The 17,458-nt window shown below is 46.7% G+C and overlaps 1 long non-coding RNA gene across 1 annotated transcript; it reads left to right on the forward strand.

Moving 5' to 3' along the window:
* The first annotated feature begins 10,466 nt into the window (after positions 1-10,466).
* LOC148315737 (uncharacterized) lies at positions 10,467-13,385 on the forward strand. Its single transcript, XR_015840631.1, has 3 exons — positions 10,467-10,527; positions 10,615-10,764; positions 13,207-13,385. It is a non-coding gene; the product is annotated as an uncharacterized LOC148315737 (long non-coding RNA).
* The last annotated feature ends 4,073 nt before the right edge of the window (positions 13,386-17,458 follow it).

The raw sequence follows: 17,458 nt of genomic DNA on the forward strand, positions 1-17,458 counted from the left end.
CATCTTTGCAAATTTTGGGCTGTACGTCCTTGTTTGCAAAGGATCCTGTTGTAGGATGTCCACTCTCTCCTGCTGGTTCCATTGTAGCCTGGGAGCTTCTCAGTGGGGTCTCCAATTCTCTCGCCTCCAACAGGTACATTTCCTCTCCATAGGTCGCGCCACCTATCTGCTGACGTGTGCTCTGATTCCCGTTCTTGGCTGAAGGGTCTTCTGGATCTCAGGCGGTGCCCTCCTGGGTTGTGTGCTAGGGCCCGACACAGGGGAGCCTCCTCCGGGAGTGCCAATATATTTTTTTGCATGATCTGTGTTGCCTGCTCTCTTCTAACTGCTGGAGGTTCAATGTTGCACATTGTTGGAAGCCAGTTTATAGGAGTAGAACGTATGGCGCCCGATATCAGTCTCATTGCTTCATTCAGCTGGACATCAACTTTGGATGTATGTGCACACCGGCCCCATACGGGGCTGCAATATTCAGCCACGCTGTAGCACAGTGCCATGACTGACGTCCGTAGAACGTTTTGGTTGGCACCCCAACCTGTTCCCGTAAGTTTACGGATTAGTGCCACTCTTGATTTCAGCTTCTGGGCTGTATTTTCTAGGTGTTTCCTGTAGGTGAGAGTTCTGTCTAGAGTTACCCCTAGATATTTTGGTTCACAATCCACCGGCAGGTTTCCCCCCTCTATTTCCACCCTTAGCTTGTAATTAGCTTGCTGGTTGGTTAGATGGAATGTTGTTACCACTGTCTTGGTTCTGTTCATTCTTAGGTACCATCTTTTAAAGTAATTTGAGAGCAACGCTATGTCCAGCGATAATGTTCTCTTGATTGTACCAAAATCCCTGTCTTGGGTTACCAATGCCCAGTCATCCGCATAACCGAATTTCCAGGATTCGTATCTGGAGGCAGGCCCTGGCATAAAGCGACCAGTTAATAGTTCGAATGGCGCAAAACCTGTTATTTTGTGAACAGTTTGGCGGACGACCAACAGGGCTAGGGGCAAAGCTTGCAACCACGTCATTTTTGTTTGAGCCATGATCTGAGCCAATTTTTCTTTCAAATTCCTGTTAGACCTTTCAACTTTGCCTTGGCTCTGGGGGTGGTAGACACACCCAAAGCGATGCTTCAGCCCCAACAGCGCCTCCACTTTAGCCAGCGCTTTGTTGTTAAAATGTGTCCCATTATCAGATCTGATTAAAGCAGGGAAACCATGTGTCGGAATATAATGATTTACCAAAGCTTTAAGGACTGACGTGGTATCTTCCTTTGCACACGGATACGCCTCCGGCCAGCGTGAATAAGAATCCACAATGACCAGAAGGAACCGCTTCCCGTTCACCCTGTCAATCATGTCCGTGAAATCAATTACAATTTCTGCTCCAGGCCAGGCCACAGGGGAGAACGCCCCTGGCTTGGGTTTTAATGTCGGTCGTGCATTAAATGTTTGACATAGTTCACAAGCCGCCACAAACTGCCAGACCACCTCCTGTAACCTTGGATGCCACCACTGACGAAGTTTTGGAAGCATTGCCTGAGGCCCCACATGTGCCACTGTATGGGCCTCAGCCAACACTGAGGTCATGAGTTGCCCTTCAGGGAGGACCGGCTGGCCCCTGGGACCCACCCGCCTGACCACCTTAGATGCGATCCACATTTATTTTTGTTCCGGCGACGACTTACCTTGTGCATCCATAATATCCTCCAGTGCCACTTCGGGTGCCACTGGAAGATTCGGGGGTTCCCCATCCCAGACCACAGCTGGGGTTGTTAACATCATCCCGCCCTGAGGGGTGTATCCAGCCACCTCTTTCGCGAGAGCATCCGCCCTCTCATTACCTTTCGCCACCATGGTGTTGGCCTTTGAGTGTCCCGGGACCTTTACAATCGCCAATTCGTGTGGACCCTTAATTGCTTCATACAATCGCTCCATCAAAGTTCTATGAGCAATTTCTTTGCCTTTCGCTGTTAGCCAGCCATTGTGCAACCACCCCTTTAGGTCAATCAGGGCAGCTGACGCTGCATATGCCGAATCAGTATATACAGTTAATTGCTGTCCTGGACACTGTTCCAAGGCCAACACCAGCGCCAACACCTCTGCCGCCTGGGCGGAGGGTTTTATTGTCAACTTCTGAGCTGTCACTGGGAGGAAGAAAGAACCTTTCCACTCCACCACTGCCGCGGCCGCGTGGAGTGTCCCATCCTTGGCACGCCAACAACACCCATCGGTGAACATAACCCGTCCACCTTCCAATGGTTCCGCATACAAGTCCTCACGGACCTTCTGATCTTTCTGTACTTTCAGAGCGCACTCATGTGCCCCTTCCAGGAGGTGATTAGCCATGTTCACACCATCATGCACATAAGTAACGTTTGGTGCCATCAATGTTTTCATCATCCGTGTTTGTCGCAGGGGTGTCAATGTAAATGCCACCGATGCTACAAAAGCTGACACCCCATGATCTGTCAACACCTGGACGGGATACCCCATGACCACATGAGCTGTTTTCTGTAGGACCTTTGCCAGGCCTGCTGCGTACCTAACACAGTCTGCTTGTTTCTGTTCAATTCCGTCTGATGGCACACTACAATACAATAAAACTGCCCTGTCTGTTCCATGTCTTTGGTACAATGCCGCATTCACTGTTTTCTCACTGCTCGCAACGTCTAAATAAAACACCTTAGTGTAATCTGGAGTGGCCAAAGCTGCTGCTGATGCTAATTCCTGAATTAATTGCACAAACAATGCATCATCCTCAGGGGTCCACTGCAATGTGGCCTTCAAATTTCGGACCCCTTGTTGTTTGACCAGGGCCCGCAAGCCTGCTGTTTTATCCACATAACATGGGATGTATGCTCGGCTGTAGCCACACAATCCCAAGAAAGACAACATGTCCTGCACTGTGTGTGGACGTGGGTGTTGCAGGATGGAGCTGCGGTGATTTGGGGACATAGCCAAGCCGGCTGGGGTGATGACACGCCCCAGAAAAATCACAGACTTACGACAGCACTGTAACTTTTTCCTTGACACTTTGAAGCCCAGGTCAGCAAGCTTCAACAGCACTGCTCGTGTGGCTTCCACACACTGGTCGGATGTTTCGGCCGCAATGAGGAGATCGTCCACATACTGCAGGAGCACTGAGCCTTGGGGTAGCGCACATGAAAATAACAAGTCCTTCAAGACCTGATTAAAAATTCCTGGCGAATTCTTAAAGCCCTGAGGGAGTCTTTTGTACTGCAATTTCACCCCTTTGTAAGAAAATGCAAACACGTGTCGTATTGATTCAGCCAGCGGTAAACAGAAATATGCATTCGCCAAATCAATTACCGTATACCACTGTTTCTGCGGGTCCAGGGAGGACAGGATGCGATGGGGGTCAGGAACTGGCAAAACTGGAGTTATAGTGATGTCATTCACTGGCCGCAAATCGTGGGCCATCCTCCATGTCACCCCATCAGCCTTCTGGACCGGCCTCAGAGGTGTGTTCCAAGAGGACGCCGACGTTTCCAACACCCCCGCATCCCACAATCCTGCCGCTGTGTCCTCCATTCCTTTGTCTGCTTCCTTCGGCCATCGATATTGAGGACGGCGAACCGGAATGGAGCAGTCAACTTCCAATTGGATTGGCTGAACCGTCCGACAAAAACCAACATCAAATGGACCCTGTGACCACACGGTCTGTGGCATTTGATCCAACATTGCCTGTGCGGACTCATGGTCCGTCTGTTCCCGCCCATGATGGCGGTCCAAGAATACCAATTCAAGGTCTGACTTATCTACCATTTTTGCCATTATCCTGTAACTTTTGGTTGCAGCTGAGTGCCACACATCTAGAATTTCAGTCATCATCCAGTCATGTTGTTGTGTTAATCGTTTCACCATGGGCCCCAATTGGCGGGGATCATGGCCTGGCGACACAGCTAGTGACACGTGAGGCAAACCTTCCTCACTCATTCGATACCATTGCTCTTGCTCCGGCGACAACTGCACATATGCTGCCACCCCCTCGGGGCCCACAAAGATGCATGGTGCGCGCAATATCCAACCATCCCCCTCAATTTCTTCGAACGCATCTCTATATATGTCATCTGATTCTCTATCATAATATAGAGTGCAGTGCAATGGATCCAGTGGGGGGTGGTACGGTGCCAATGTCTGGATCCACGGTTTCCACAAGAGGTATGTGGAGTAGACACCTCCCCCAAGTGGAGTCTCAGGATTCAATCTAGCCCAGTAGATCCGTGCCGTTTCAGGTACTGTGGGGAGTGGTGCCATCAACCACTGACCCCTAGGTGTCACAGGCTGGAAGCATTCCAGTACCTGTCCGTCAGGAAATGTCACTGTAAGTCCCTTCTCGCCGCACAATATCTGGGCTCTCAATGCTGACAACATGTCTCTGCCCATTAAATTGATGGGTGTGTCCATTGCATGAACATATGAATGATATAGTCTCTGTCCAGTGTTTGTAATTTCCGTTTTCAGTGGCCGAGTAAAGGGCAGAGTCTGAGGACGTCCCGAGAAGCCGACTAACGTTGTAACTCGCCTCGACAACGCTGTACTTGGCAGTGGCATGTTGATTGATGAATGTGTTGCTCCAGTGTCCACCAACATCTGGACTGGAGTGTCCGCCACTGTCAACTGAAGCATTGGCTCTGCCTGGCCAGTGCTTCCCGAGCTTCCCAGGCCCCCCTATTCGTCTGGGCCGTACCACTGGTCAGCTTGGAAATACTGACCCCTTGGATTCGGCTGTGGCCACGGGCGGGGCTGCTGCGGTACCCCTTGGTGTGGTGGCCCTGCTTGCTGGTTCTGCTGCTCCACCCCTGGTGGTGGGTTGCCATGACAATCACGTGCCCAGTGGTCAAGGGACCCGCAGTTGAAGCAAGTCCCTGGAGCGAACCCATTCCGCCCCCGGCCTGGGGGGGCGCCACGACCACGCCCTCTGTATCTACCACGGAACCCTTGACCTTGGCGCCGTTCAGCCCCCACTGGAGTTTGATACATCTGTTTTTGTTTCACCTTTTCTTGTTTTGCCTCACCATGCAACTTTGCCAACTGTAGTTTAACCAAACTAGTCGCCAGAGCGTCAGATTCCTTTTGATCTTTATTTGCTTTTTCCATGTAGATGCGGCAATGGTGTATCAAATGCCTCTTAAATCTCGGTTCCGGACAAACCAAAATGTCCGGATCAATTCTCAAAATCGCCTGCACCTCATTTGGGAGGCCGTTCAGCATCGCCGTCCTGAACATCATTTCAGCTTCAGGATAGTTGCCTGGGTGTTTACCTGTGGTCTCAATCCACAGCTCCAATGCCTGAGCATAATGTTGCTCGGGAGTCACATCTTTTCCGTAATTAAAAATTGTTGGCGCCACATCCACTGGGGAGGGAAAGGCCGCCCTCAGCTCCCGAAACAACGCCTCAGAAGTCTCAGCCAAGGGGGTTTCTCTCCCCAGCTGGCGGGTGCCAGCTGCCCCCTCAATATTCTGTAATTGAATCAGGGAACACAATCCCAAAATGGCTTGTCTAAAATCTCCCAATGCTACTCCCTGTCCTGACATGGCGGCTAAGAATTTAGTAATCCAGGCTCGTGCCCCTTTATGCAGCGGAGGCAATTTTTCCACCAATGCAGCCACATCCCGAAGCACCAGAGGCTCATAGTGACGGCCAGCGTGAGTCACCACTAGGGGTGCCATTGTTTGAGGCTGCTCCTGCTGTGCCATCATCTTATCTTTACTGCGTGTATTATAGCCTCGCTCAGCCCTGGACATGCTCTCCTCTTTATCGCCCAGCCTCTCTCCTTCACTCAACGCTCTGAGCATCTGCCGCTGTTCACGTAACACTACCTCGGCTTCCTCATCACTTTCCACTTCCTCCTCGCGGGGATCTGCGTCACTGGGCATTGCCTGCCCATGTTTCCGTGTCCCCGTCATCACTCCCTCTAACATCTCTCTTTCCTCACTTTGCACCCTGTGTCCTTCCAACAACTTTCGCGACGCCTCCTTCATCAGTGGTTTCGAATTTCTCTCACTCCCGGCACTCGGGGTGCCCCCACCTCCTGCGAGCGCTGCCCCTGACGTCAGCACGGGCGACTCCACATTCCCCTGCTGCTCTCCGCGCACTCTCTTCCTTTCATTATTCACAGCCTGTTCAATCAACTGTATGGTCGCTGGCGTCATCCGTGAATCGTGATCTTCTACATCCAAAACCATCCTGCCGCCCAAAGTGACTACGGGGGCCATTATTTGCGCCATCGGATACCGCGGCGGCTCATACACATACTGTCGCGAGTCAGGCAACTGTGGATAAATGCCTCTCCGACCTTCCGTCTTTTCTTCCACTTTTCCAATCACTTCATCCTTCTTTTTCACTTCATTCACACTCTCTTCCTCTTTTATTGCCCCCAGCGCAGTGGCAATAATTGCCAATTGGTGAATGCCTCGTCTATCTTTGTCCAATTCCTTCACTTCCTTCTCAAGTTTAATACGCTGTCGCCATCCAGCTTGGCTCTGATCCTCCTTCATATCTCGAATATTTGCCAACATTCTGGTTTCCTTTTTCTGTAACTGCCTCGCTAACTTCGACATGTCCCACGTTCCGGGACCACCGCAAAACAAATCATCCTTTTTTAATTTCAGAAACAACTTCTGACTCCGTTCTTTCACCTTCTTAATTTTCTTACTTTCCATTCCACTAATCAACTGTGATTCCAGCTGAGCATAATGACCATTAATCTCCGACCAGACTTCCGCCCGCTCGTCTGAAGCGCCAGACACAAGAAAACCCTCACATTTCCTCCCATTTTCCATCTCCAAATCCACTCGTGCGTGTCCCAAGCACTTCATACGCAGAACAAATTTAGGCTTCACATTCACACCGCTTCCACACAGACACGTAAATCCCAGATTTTAAACCGTGTCCTGATACGTAAATCCCAGATTTTATACCGTATCTTAACCACGAATAGTTCCAAACTATTCTAGTAGGTAAATCCCAGATTTTATATCCTCCTAACGTCCACACTGTTACACTTTTTTTTTATTTTTTTATTAATTTATTTTTTCTTTTTATTATGCCGTTCCGCTCCTCCTTCCTCTTATAATTTAGCGTTGCCAATGTGCAGAATTTGAAAAGGATCTGCTTACCTTATGTCACTGTGGGCCCAAAGAGGAAAGACGGTCGGATGTGCGGCTCCTATCAGGTCGTCACCTGGTGTGGACATGCGAGACCCAGTCTCATGTGGTCTTTCTCGAAGTTCCAAACTTCTTTTACCTCTCATGCATCGCGTCGGCGTCACCATAAATTGTTGGAATTTATCTTTAAATCAATGTTAGAATTTAATTTTAAACCAATGTAAACTCAAATTAATAATCTGACTCCAATTTGTGACTTTACCCAACTCTCACTCATCCAACAATATGCGCGCTCGTTCTGCAATAGAAAGGTATCAGGAAGCCGGCATTTTCACACACGAGTGGATTTATTCCTAACACACAAATCTACAACTTGAGTTTGGGTCCCTCTCAATACAGCTCTCTTTGTCTTCGCTGTTCAGCATTAATTTATAGACACAATATGCAAATGACACAGAGACAAAGGCATCCTGGCATGATTCTATTGGCTATGTGTATGCTGCAGTTAACTTTAGCTTGCTTCTCTTGGTCTTTCTTCAAGTGGTGGCCCCTCCTGCTTGTGGCTGGAGGGTCCAGTTTCTTGTGCATTCCTTCCCCCTCGAGGTATCTGTCTGCGCCAGGCACCGACCTAAAACCTCCCAAACCTCACATTCTTTCACTTTCTTTTTCCAGCTTCACCAGCCACCCACACAGCATTCCACAGAATAACAGTGACACAAGATGCAGGACATCGAATAAAACTAGCCAGGTTTAAACTCTTCCACTCCTTTAAAATATAGCACCACTTTTTAGTTTTCTTTGGTATCCTGCCTCTATGAATGTTGTTAGAGCCAGTACCTGTTCTGTGGTGCTTCTGTGCTTTCTAAATCCTGCCTGCTGGCAAGGAATATTCAGCTCCAGGGTTGGTGTTATTCTGGTTAGGATTATCCTCTCCATTATCTTATACATACTGCATAGCAGGGATATTGGTCTGTAGTTATTTGGGTCTTCTGGTGATTTCCCCGGTTTTAAGATGGCTATGACCCTAGCTCTTTTCCAGAGATGGCAGTATCTACCCATGTTTATTGCATCAGTGATAGCAGATGCCATCCATTTAATCGCAGCTGGACCCAGGTGTTTCAACATATCTGGGTAGATCCCATCAACTCCTGCTGCCTTGCCTGACTTCGTTGCTCTGAGTGCTGCTTTCACCTCCTCTTCGCTCACTGGGTGGGAGAACCCGTCTTCTTCTGGCATGTCTCTGATTAGCTGCTGGTACTTTTTCTTTATGGTGGTTTCGAACTTGTAGTCAGGGGTGTGAGCTCCTCTTCCTCTTATATTAATTGCAACACTATCAGGGCTCACTACGTTAGACTGTTTGCTCTTTTTTCCACCCCCGTCCAGTTTTTTAATCAGTTTCCATGCATGTCTACTGGATCTTGTGAAATCCATGCTCTCTACCGTTTCCATCCATCTTCTCTGTCTCTCCTCCTGCAGTCTCTCCAGCAATTTCTCTCCAGTATCTGGATTCTGGGTTTCCTCATAGGATTTTAATATTTCCTCACATTCTGGTGTCCAGCATGGTATATATCTTTTACGGACTCCCCGGGGTATGTGCTTTTTTGCACTGCTCTGAATGAGTTTATTGAACCTAATTATATTCTCCTGTTTTGCTGGGATTCGCTTGCATGTCTTATCAACTTGCTCTGCGAAACCCTGCCAGTTTGCCTTTCTAAAGTTTAAAGGATAATGTAAATGGCAGTCAATTTAAAAACTGAACAAAGAGTAGACTGCTAGGAACCACTTTTGTGATCCCGGCATGGAAGTCCATTGTTTCAGAGGGGTCTCGTTCACACCTCCTGTGGTGCAGCTGTGATCCAATCTTCCTGCATTCCAATCCTGAGGGTTTGGTCATTAGCATGGTCTAAACTTCAGTTACACTTAAAGGATTTCATACATTTGACTATTAAAGGAATATAAGAGTTTGAGCTTAACATAGTTCATTAGATGTTGGTGCATCCAATGTATGAAAATGTGATATTGTAAAATGCTGAGAGTGTGACTGGTGAAGCGAAACTGGTTGCGGGGGTTGTGCAAGAATGGAATGTTTTAGAAGCAGAAGGTGCTGAGCGAGACAAGATGACTCCGGGAAGGAGCGGCCATCGGGGGATCGCACGCAGGAGGAGCCACGGGATTCGGCGGGAGGAGAAAGACCAATGAGAGCGAGCTAAAGTTAACTGCAATAAACATAGCCAATAGAATCATGCCAGGATGCCTTTGTCTGTGCCATTTTTGCATGTTGTATAGTATGAATCAGTACTGGGCAACTCGGGGGTAGAACACATTCGCTGGTGGCAAGAGAGGTGTAGAGTTGTATTGAGAGGGACCCGAGATCCAGGTGCCATGTAGAAAATCTGTATTGGGAATAAATCCACTTTGTGCGTGAAAATGCCGGCTTCCTGATACCTTTCTATTGCAGAACGAGCACGCATATTGTTGGATGAGTGAGAGTTGGGTAAGGTCGCAAATTGGAGTCAGATTACTTATTTGAGTTTACATTGGGTTAAAGTTAAATTCTAACATTGATATCAAGATAAATTCCAACAAGTTCCATCTTGGCAGGGGTAGAGATTGTGTGACTGGTATGTTGATTCCTGTTTTTATCAATATTGGTCGGTGCTGGGACCTTGGGAAGTTACCCAGCACTCTTCGATGTGCTGGCATTGATATGCCATCTGTGTCCCTCGTAACGAAGGTCAGGTCAGGTGTGTATTCCCTCTGCCATCGTGCTGAGTGGAAGGTGCCTGGTTCATTTGGATGGTAAAGGAGGTGGAGATTATTTATTTCTGCCCAGTTGCTGAGCTGGATTCCAGCTGGGTCGGGCTCTGTGTATCCCCACGATGTATGGTGGCTATTGAAGTCTCCTAATATTATAGATTGATGTTGGTATTGTGGGAGGACACTAATTGGCCAGCTTGTATTTGGAGGCTTGTATATGTTGACCACTGTTGTACCCAGCACCTCAATCTCTGACCTGTGTATATTGTGTTCGTCCATAGAGGATCCTCTGTCTATGGCAGGGATGTCTTCATGTACATATATCATGGTTCCGTACTGTTGATGATCTATTCTCGTGATGGGTATGAAGCTGGATATACTGTATCTCGATGGGGGCGATTCTTTAGTCAGATGAGTTTCCTGCAGTGCCAACACTTGTACATCTTTCTCCCTCAGCATCTGCGCCATCAACTCACACTTAGCCATCGATATACCCTCCACATTCAATGAGATTATCCTCAGTCCTCCTCCTACTGTCACTACATTGTCATTTAGGTCATCATTAACTGAGTCTAGCGTATTTTTCGAAGTTGCAGGACTCTCTACTGCACCAACGCGGACCTGGTTATCCTGGGCGACGGCCGATCCAGTATGAATATTCCTTCTTTGAGCTTCCATTTCCATTTTTGAGGTGTGTAGTCGAGAGCAAGTTTTTAACGCTTGGTTCGACCACCAGGGTGGGATTCCTCTTAGTCAGGCCCCCAGAATGCTGGCTGCACTCCAGGGAGCCGCTCAAGCCTCCACACGACGACAACGTGGGAATCCCGGTCGTGGAGGGTGTCGTCACTTTCGGCGCGACATCTGTTCGTCTGCTTTCATCCACCAGGCGAGTAAACGCAACTATGGTTTCGTGCACCACCACATGCAACACTTGCACCATTCTCATGGAAAGACTCTCCCTGCTGGAGGGACGTGTCCGCCAGCTAGAGCAGAGTAATGTGGTAAGCGTAAATGTGGCGGACAGCACCGGTTAGCATTGGCCGTAAACGGCTTGCTAATCGCGTTGAGCCTGTTAAGACACAGAGCAGTTCCATTCCACCTCGGTCTCCTGGCTCCCGCACTTTAGTGAAAGGTGACTCCATTACTCGATACATTAAGCTTGAAAATCCAACCACAGAATGTGTATTGCTGGGGCCAGAGCACCCGACATTGAAGCTAATCTTATGGAGCTAGCACGCAAGAGACCTAGACACCAGCGCAGTGCAAACAACGCTAGCTATTCAGATATAGTGATACACGTCGGCTCCAATGACGCTAGTGTTACTGCCGTTTCAATGATACGCTGGCTAAAGAAAGTTTTAACGCGCACTCACTCACCATGGGTTGAAGTTGCGATGACGTTCGCTCGGCTTCACTGGTCTTGATGTTGATGTGTAGTTATGTATGTCACGTCAAACAGTCAAGGGTTAGTCTTAATCGTAGTCATTTCAGTCCAGATGTCATGCCGTGAAGTCAAGTAAATCAAATAAATAAATCAATGGCTACGGTCTTCCAAACTTCAAATCAAAAACATCCGTGCATATGCGGTAATCAATACAATATACTATCTTCTATCTTCCAGTTTGTACATAAATAATGCGTCTTGAGTAAGTGCGGTTGAAAAACGGTATCCGACCAGCGTTCCCCCACCTGTCCTGCATTTGTTATTTATGGATGAACGCAACCAGTGCTGACGTCATCAATTGCCCTAGTGGTGGTGTTGCCATACTGCATTACTCAAAAGAAAACTGCTCCAACAACTAGGATGAAGCAATCAGAGATCACAAAGAAAAAACATAGCAAGGACTTGTGATCTCGCCAGAAAGATGAGTCTGAGTCGAGTAATTGTCTCTGGCCCCTTGCCTGCGAGAGGCAATGATGAGAAAGATGGGGGTGTAGCCCTCATTTCCGAATTTAATCTAAAACTTAGTCCTCGTCCTAGCAATTCCTTCAAAACATTTGAAGTTCTCATTATGCGATCCACGGCCGCACTGCCGTTTTATCTTGCCGTTTTTTACCGTCCCCCTGGCTCTTACTCAGGCTTTTTAGATGAATTTTCTGAATTTGTGGCTGATTTGGTAACTCATGCGGATAATATATCATGGGCGACTTCAACATTCATATGAATCTCCCGTCGGAACCACTTACCGTGGCGTTTCGGACAATAATTGATATGTTTGGTTTCATGCAAATAATAGATGAAGCAACGCATATAAATGGTAACACGTTAGATTTGGTATTAACCCGGGGCTTAGCATCCTCAAAAATAATTGTATTACCATATACTAGTGCTATAGCTGACCATTACTTAATCAAATTTGAAGTCTTGGCGCATTGCCATCGTTCTGACCATGATCAAAGCTATAGCAGCCGCAACATTAGCTCCTTAACCACCGCTGCGCTCTCTGAGCTACTCCCTTTAGTAACCGATTCGTTTCCTAATTATATTGGTACGATTGATGATCTTACAAACAACTTTAATGTCGCTCTGTTAAATGCGCCTGACTCCGTCGCACCTTTAAAAACTAAAACTTGTCCAAAGAGGCTGACTCCGTGGTTTAATGAGGAAACACGCATACTGAAACGATTCTTGTAGGAAGCTTGAGCGCAAATGGCGTGCGACCAAACTGGAGGTCTTCCGTCAGGCATGGTGCGCTAGTTTATACAAGGAAGCGCTCAATCTAGCCAAAACTAATTATTACTCTAGATTAATTGTTTTACATAAAAACAACCCTAAATATTTATTTGCTACTGTAGCAATGCTAACGCAACAGCAACCAACCTCGGATAGCTCTTCCTATTCAGCTCACGATTTCATGCAATTCTTTACTCAGAAGATTGAGTGTATTCGTGATGAGATTAAAGACACTGTTCTTACAATTCCGTTGAATTCCGTCATAAATGGTGTTAATAGGGACATTAGGGCTGATAACTGTCCGATAACCTTATCTCAATTTAAAAAAGTATCTCTTGAAAGCCAAACAAAATTGGTTAGTGGGGCAAAACCGACAACTTGTGTGCTCGATCCGCTTCCTGGCAAACTAATTAAAGAACTGTTTATGACCCTAGGACCGTCTGTCTTAAATATTATTAATCTATCACTTACCACGGGTATAGTACCAGCAGCTTTAGGACCGCCATTATGCGACCGCTACTTAAGCAACCAAACCTCGACCCAGAGAGTCTCAACAACTATAGACCGGTTTCAAATCTTCCGTTTATTGCAAAAATCTTGAAAAACTTAATGAATATATGACTAGTAATAATCAATTTGAACCTTTCCAATCAGGTTTTACCGAATGGAAGCTACGGAGGAGGAGGGCATGCTCGCGTGACAGTTAAGCCGAAGAGGAGCACCTTCCCCGGGCACGGGCGGTGTCAAGCGGCCCCTAAGTTTAACCGAATGGAAGCTCCGGAGGAGGAGGGCATGCTCGCGTCACAGTTAAGCCGAAGAGGAGCACCTCTTCCCCCCGGGCACGAGCGGAGCGCGAGGCTGTCAGTTATGAATGAATAAATGAATAAATAAATAAATGAAGAATGCCACCTTTCATTTCACTGGCATGATCCGTGCCTGTCATGCCGCGTGTGTTTTTGTTTTTTCAGCTGTGTGGGCGTTCCTCCAGCGATCATCTCGCGCCATGCGGTCAGCTGCTGCGAGACGCGCCCACCAGCCCCGCACCGGATTCCCATTCACTCACTGATTACACTCACTACCACCTACACTGACTACCTGGCGTCGGATTGTTATCCTACTTGTGTCTGCGTTTGGAGAGTCCTGCTCAATCCTCCAGCTCTGCTGGAGGATCATAACATTCACAGGGCACACCGGACGGCGTACCAGAAGTTAAAAGTCGAAGTAATTAAATAAATACAAAAATAAGTAATTGAATAAATACAAAAATAATGGCTGGGGAATAAAAAAATAAGAAGTTTTAATAATAATTTTTTTTTGTTATAACATGAATTTCACTCTCTCTCTCTCTACCCGTATATATATATATATATATATATATATATATATATATATATAATTTAAGCATTTTTGAAGGTGCGCCGCTACTTCGCGGATTTTCAGTTTTCGCGGGTGGTCTCGGTCCCCATTAACCGCGATAACCGAGGGTTCACTGTATTACTCTTACTCGATCTTGGCGCCGCTTTTGACACTTGATCATAACATATTATTAAAACGCCTTGAAACTTGTGTTGGCATTTCAGGTTCAGCGCTTTCTTGGTTTAATTCGTATCTGTCGGAGAGGACGCACCGTGTAATTCATGGCAATGCGACTTCTGATCTTTGTAAGATCACACGCGGAGTTCCGCAGGGATTGGTACTAGATGCTACCGCTTGGTGATATTATACGGAAATATAACATTAGTTTTCATTGTTATGCTGATGATACGCAATTATACATGCCGTTGGATATAACGAATCCGTGTGATTGCTATAAATTAGAGGCATGCCTTGCCGAAATTAAACTATGAATGTCTTTCAATTTTTTGCGTCTTAACTCAGATAAAACCGAGATGCTGATCATTGGACCAGCGCGTCATCGGTACCTTTTTCAAAGACACCACTATGAGTATCGATAAATTGCCCAAAAGGATTCAACAAAAAATCTCGGTGTTATATTTGACACAACTATGTCGTTTCAAATGCACATTAAAAATATTACTAGAACTGCATTTTTTCATCTGCGTAACATTGCTAAAATTCGCCCAATTCTATCAACTTGTGATGCAGAAATCTTAATCCATGCGTTTGTTACGTCTCGCCTCGACTATTGTAACATTTTGCTCTCGGGTCTCCCCATGTCTAGTATTAAAAGTTAGTTCAAAATGCAGCAGCTAGACTCTTGACTAGAACGAGAAAGTTTGATCATATTACCCCGATACTTGCCAATTTGAATTGGCTTCCGGTCCACTTGAGATGTGATTTTAAAGTTCTGCTACTTGCCTATAAAATATTGCATGGCTTAGCTCCTTCCTATCTCGTTGACCTCGTGGTACCATATGTTCCGTCCCAAAACCTTCGCTCACAAAATGCTGGTCTTTTAGTGATTCCGCGAGCCAAAAAGAAGTCCACAGGTTCTAGAGCGTTCTCTATTCGGGCACCAATGCTTTGGAATGCACTACCCTCAGGTATTAGAGGCGCCACCTCAGTAGAAATGTTCAAAACACTATTAAAGACGCATTTATACTCTTGTGCATTTAGTTGAACTATTTGTTGGCCTGTTTACTGCCGCTTTTTCTCTTTTCTTCTCTATTCTGCCCCCTTTTCCCCGGCTGGGGGATTAGGTGACGGTGACCCACTAGGAAGTTTAAGGCATTGACAAACTGGGCATGCACCTGTTCCAGTGATGTCGTCTTCCTGCAGCGTGACATTTGATCAATTTATTTATATACTTTAGCATCTAATTTAATTATTTGTTGGCCTGTTTACTGCCGCTTCTCCTCTTTTCTGCCCCCTCTTCCCCTGCTTGGGAATTAGGTGATGGTGACCTGCTATGAAGATTACGGCACTGACCAACCGGGGAGGGACCTGCTCTCCCAAAGTCGTCTTCATGCAGCGCCTCTTCTGATTTCCCTATATTTCAGCACTTCGTTGAACTACTTGTTGGCCTGTTTACTATTTCTGTTCTTTTTTTTCTGTTCCCAATTCCACGGCTTGGGAATTAGGTGATGGTGATTCACTTGGAAGTGGCTGTTTTGAATTTACCCCAAACTGACTATTTCAAGATCGAAGGCTCATCCTCGGATATGCTGCCATGGAGATTACGGTCCTGGATGAGGACCCACTCCACTAAAGTCATCTTCCTGCAGCACTTCATTTAATTGACTCTCACATTATCTCATCTAACATTGTATAGCATCATTGTATGTGTCAAATGTTGCCCACTTAGCATCCAAAGCAGCCTGGTCATCCTGGAAGGGGGTTTCCCCCCCATCTGTGGTCCCTTCTCAAGTTTTCTCACTTTTCCCCCAATGGGGTTTTGAGTTTTTCCTTGCCCTCCTGGGGGTTAAGATCAGTGGATGTTGATTGTGGTTATGTAAAGCCCTTTGAGACTGTCTGTGATTAAGGGCTATACACATAAAATTGACTTGACTCGACTTGGACCAGAATAGAAGTGGATGAGGGAAAAAGGGAGGGGCGGTGTTGACTGATATTGTGCAGATGGAAGTAGGCTGACCGGGTTGTGTTATTATGCTTATGGAAAGATAGAGTGCTGTCAAGGATGACACCCAGACTCTTGACCTGAGGGGAGGGGAAAACAATGGAGGGGCCAACAGGAATGGGAAAACTGACAACTTTGGATTGTATTGATTTTGTACTGAAAAGAATAACTTCTGTTTTGTCGCTGTTAAGCCTCATGAAATCATTAGAAAACCAGTCATTGATTTCAGATAGACAGGAGGTGACGGAGGTGGGAGGGAGTGATATGCTGGGTTTGCAGGAGAACTAGAGCTGGGTGTCATCCGCGAAGCAATATAAAGCGATATTGAATTTTCGGAAAATGCTGCCAAGGGCAAGGAGGTATATGATACATAATAGGGGGGCTAGGACCGAGCCTTGGGACAAACCTGAGGTGACTGGGAGGGACTTTGATGAGAAATATTTAAGCTGGATGAACTGAGTGCGGTCTTTGAAGTATGAATGGAACCAGTTGAGGGCGGTGTGGGTGATGCCGATGGAAGAAAGTCTTTTGAGAAGGATGGTGTGTGAGATGGTGTCAAAGGCCGCAGTCAGGTTAAGAAGGATGACAATGGAGAATGAATCGGAGTCAGCTGCAATGAGGAGATCAGAGGTGACCTTGAGTAGAGTTGATTCAGTGCTGTGAAGTGCACGGAAACCGGACTGAAAGGGTTATTGCAGGTGAGATGAGAGTGGAGTTGAGTGGCGACTACATTATCTAGGACTTTTGAAATGAATGGGGCAGAGGTTCAGGAAATAGTACTGAGCGGCTTTTTCTTAATCTCATGAGAAAATGTACTCGGGCAAGCACAGTCGAAAAGAGTCGTGCGTTATCTCAGCCCAGCCTCACATTCTTCCCCCGACACGGGTCTACGTCCAAGGGAAGGTCCTCTCCAGATTAATCATTGTCTGGATGGTTGATTCCCAGCTGGTCCCCAAGACTGGTATTCCACGGCTGGCCTTCTCCGGCGGGCAGTCTCTCCGTCTCTCCTGCTGGTATTCCCCTGTAATCTTGTCAGTGTGCATGTATGTGTGCTCCAAAATCAAATTATGTCTTTCAGAATGTGTTTTTGCAATGGCGTCCCAGTGAACCCTCCAATCAATCAATCAAATTTTATTTATAAGAGCACTTTTCATACATAAAATGCAGCTCAAAGTGCTGTACAATAAAAACATCCAAATTACAACGAAAAACTAAAACCCATTCCACCCACTCAACATAAACACAAGACACATCAACATACACGCCTGAACTCGCAGACACACAGAACACTCGCATTCACACAACTTAATAAACCATCTTAGTAGAAAGACAGGGTAAGGCACAGAGAAACCATATGAGAAAATGTAC

Source organism: Idiotropiscis lumnitzeri, unplaced genomic scaffold, assembly GCF_059441095.1.
Source record: "Idiotropiscis lumnitzeri isolate Australia: NSW breed Sydney's pygmy pipehorse unplaced genomic scaffold, RoL_Ilum_1.0 HiC_scaffold_46, whole genome shotgun sequence".
In the NCBI taxonomy this organism is placed as follows: Eukaryota; Metazoa; Chordata; class Actinopteri; order Syngnathiformes; family Syngnathidae; genus Idiotropiscis; species Idiotropiscis lumnitzeri.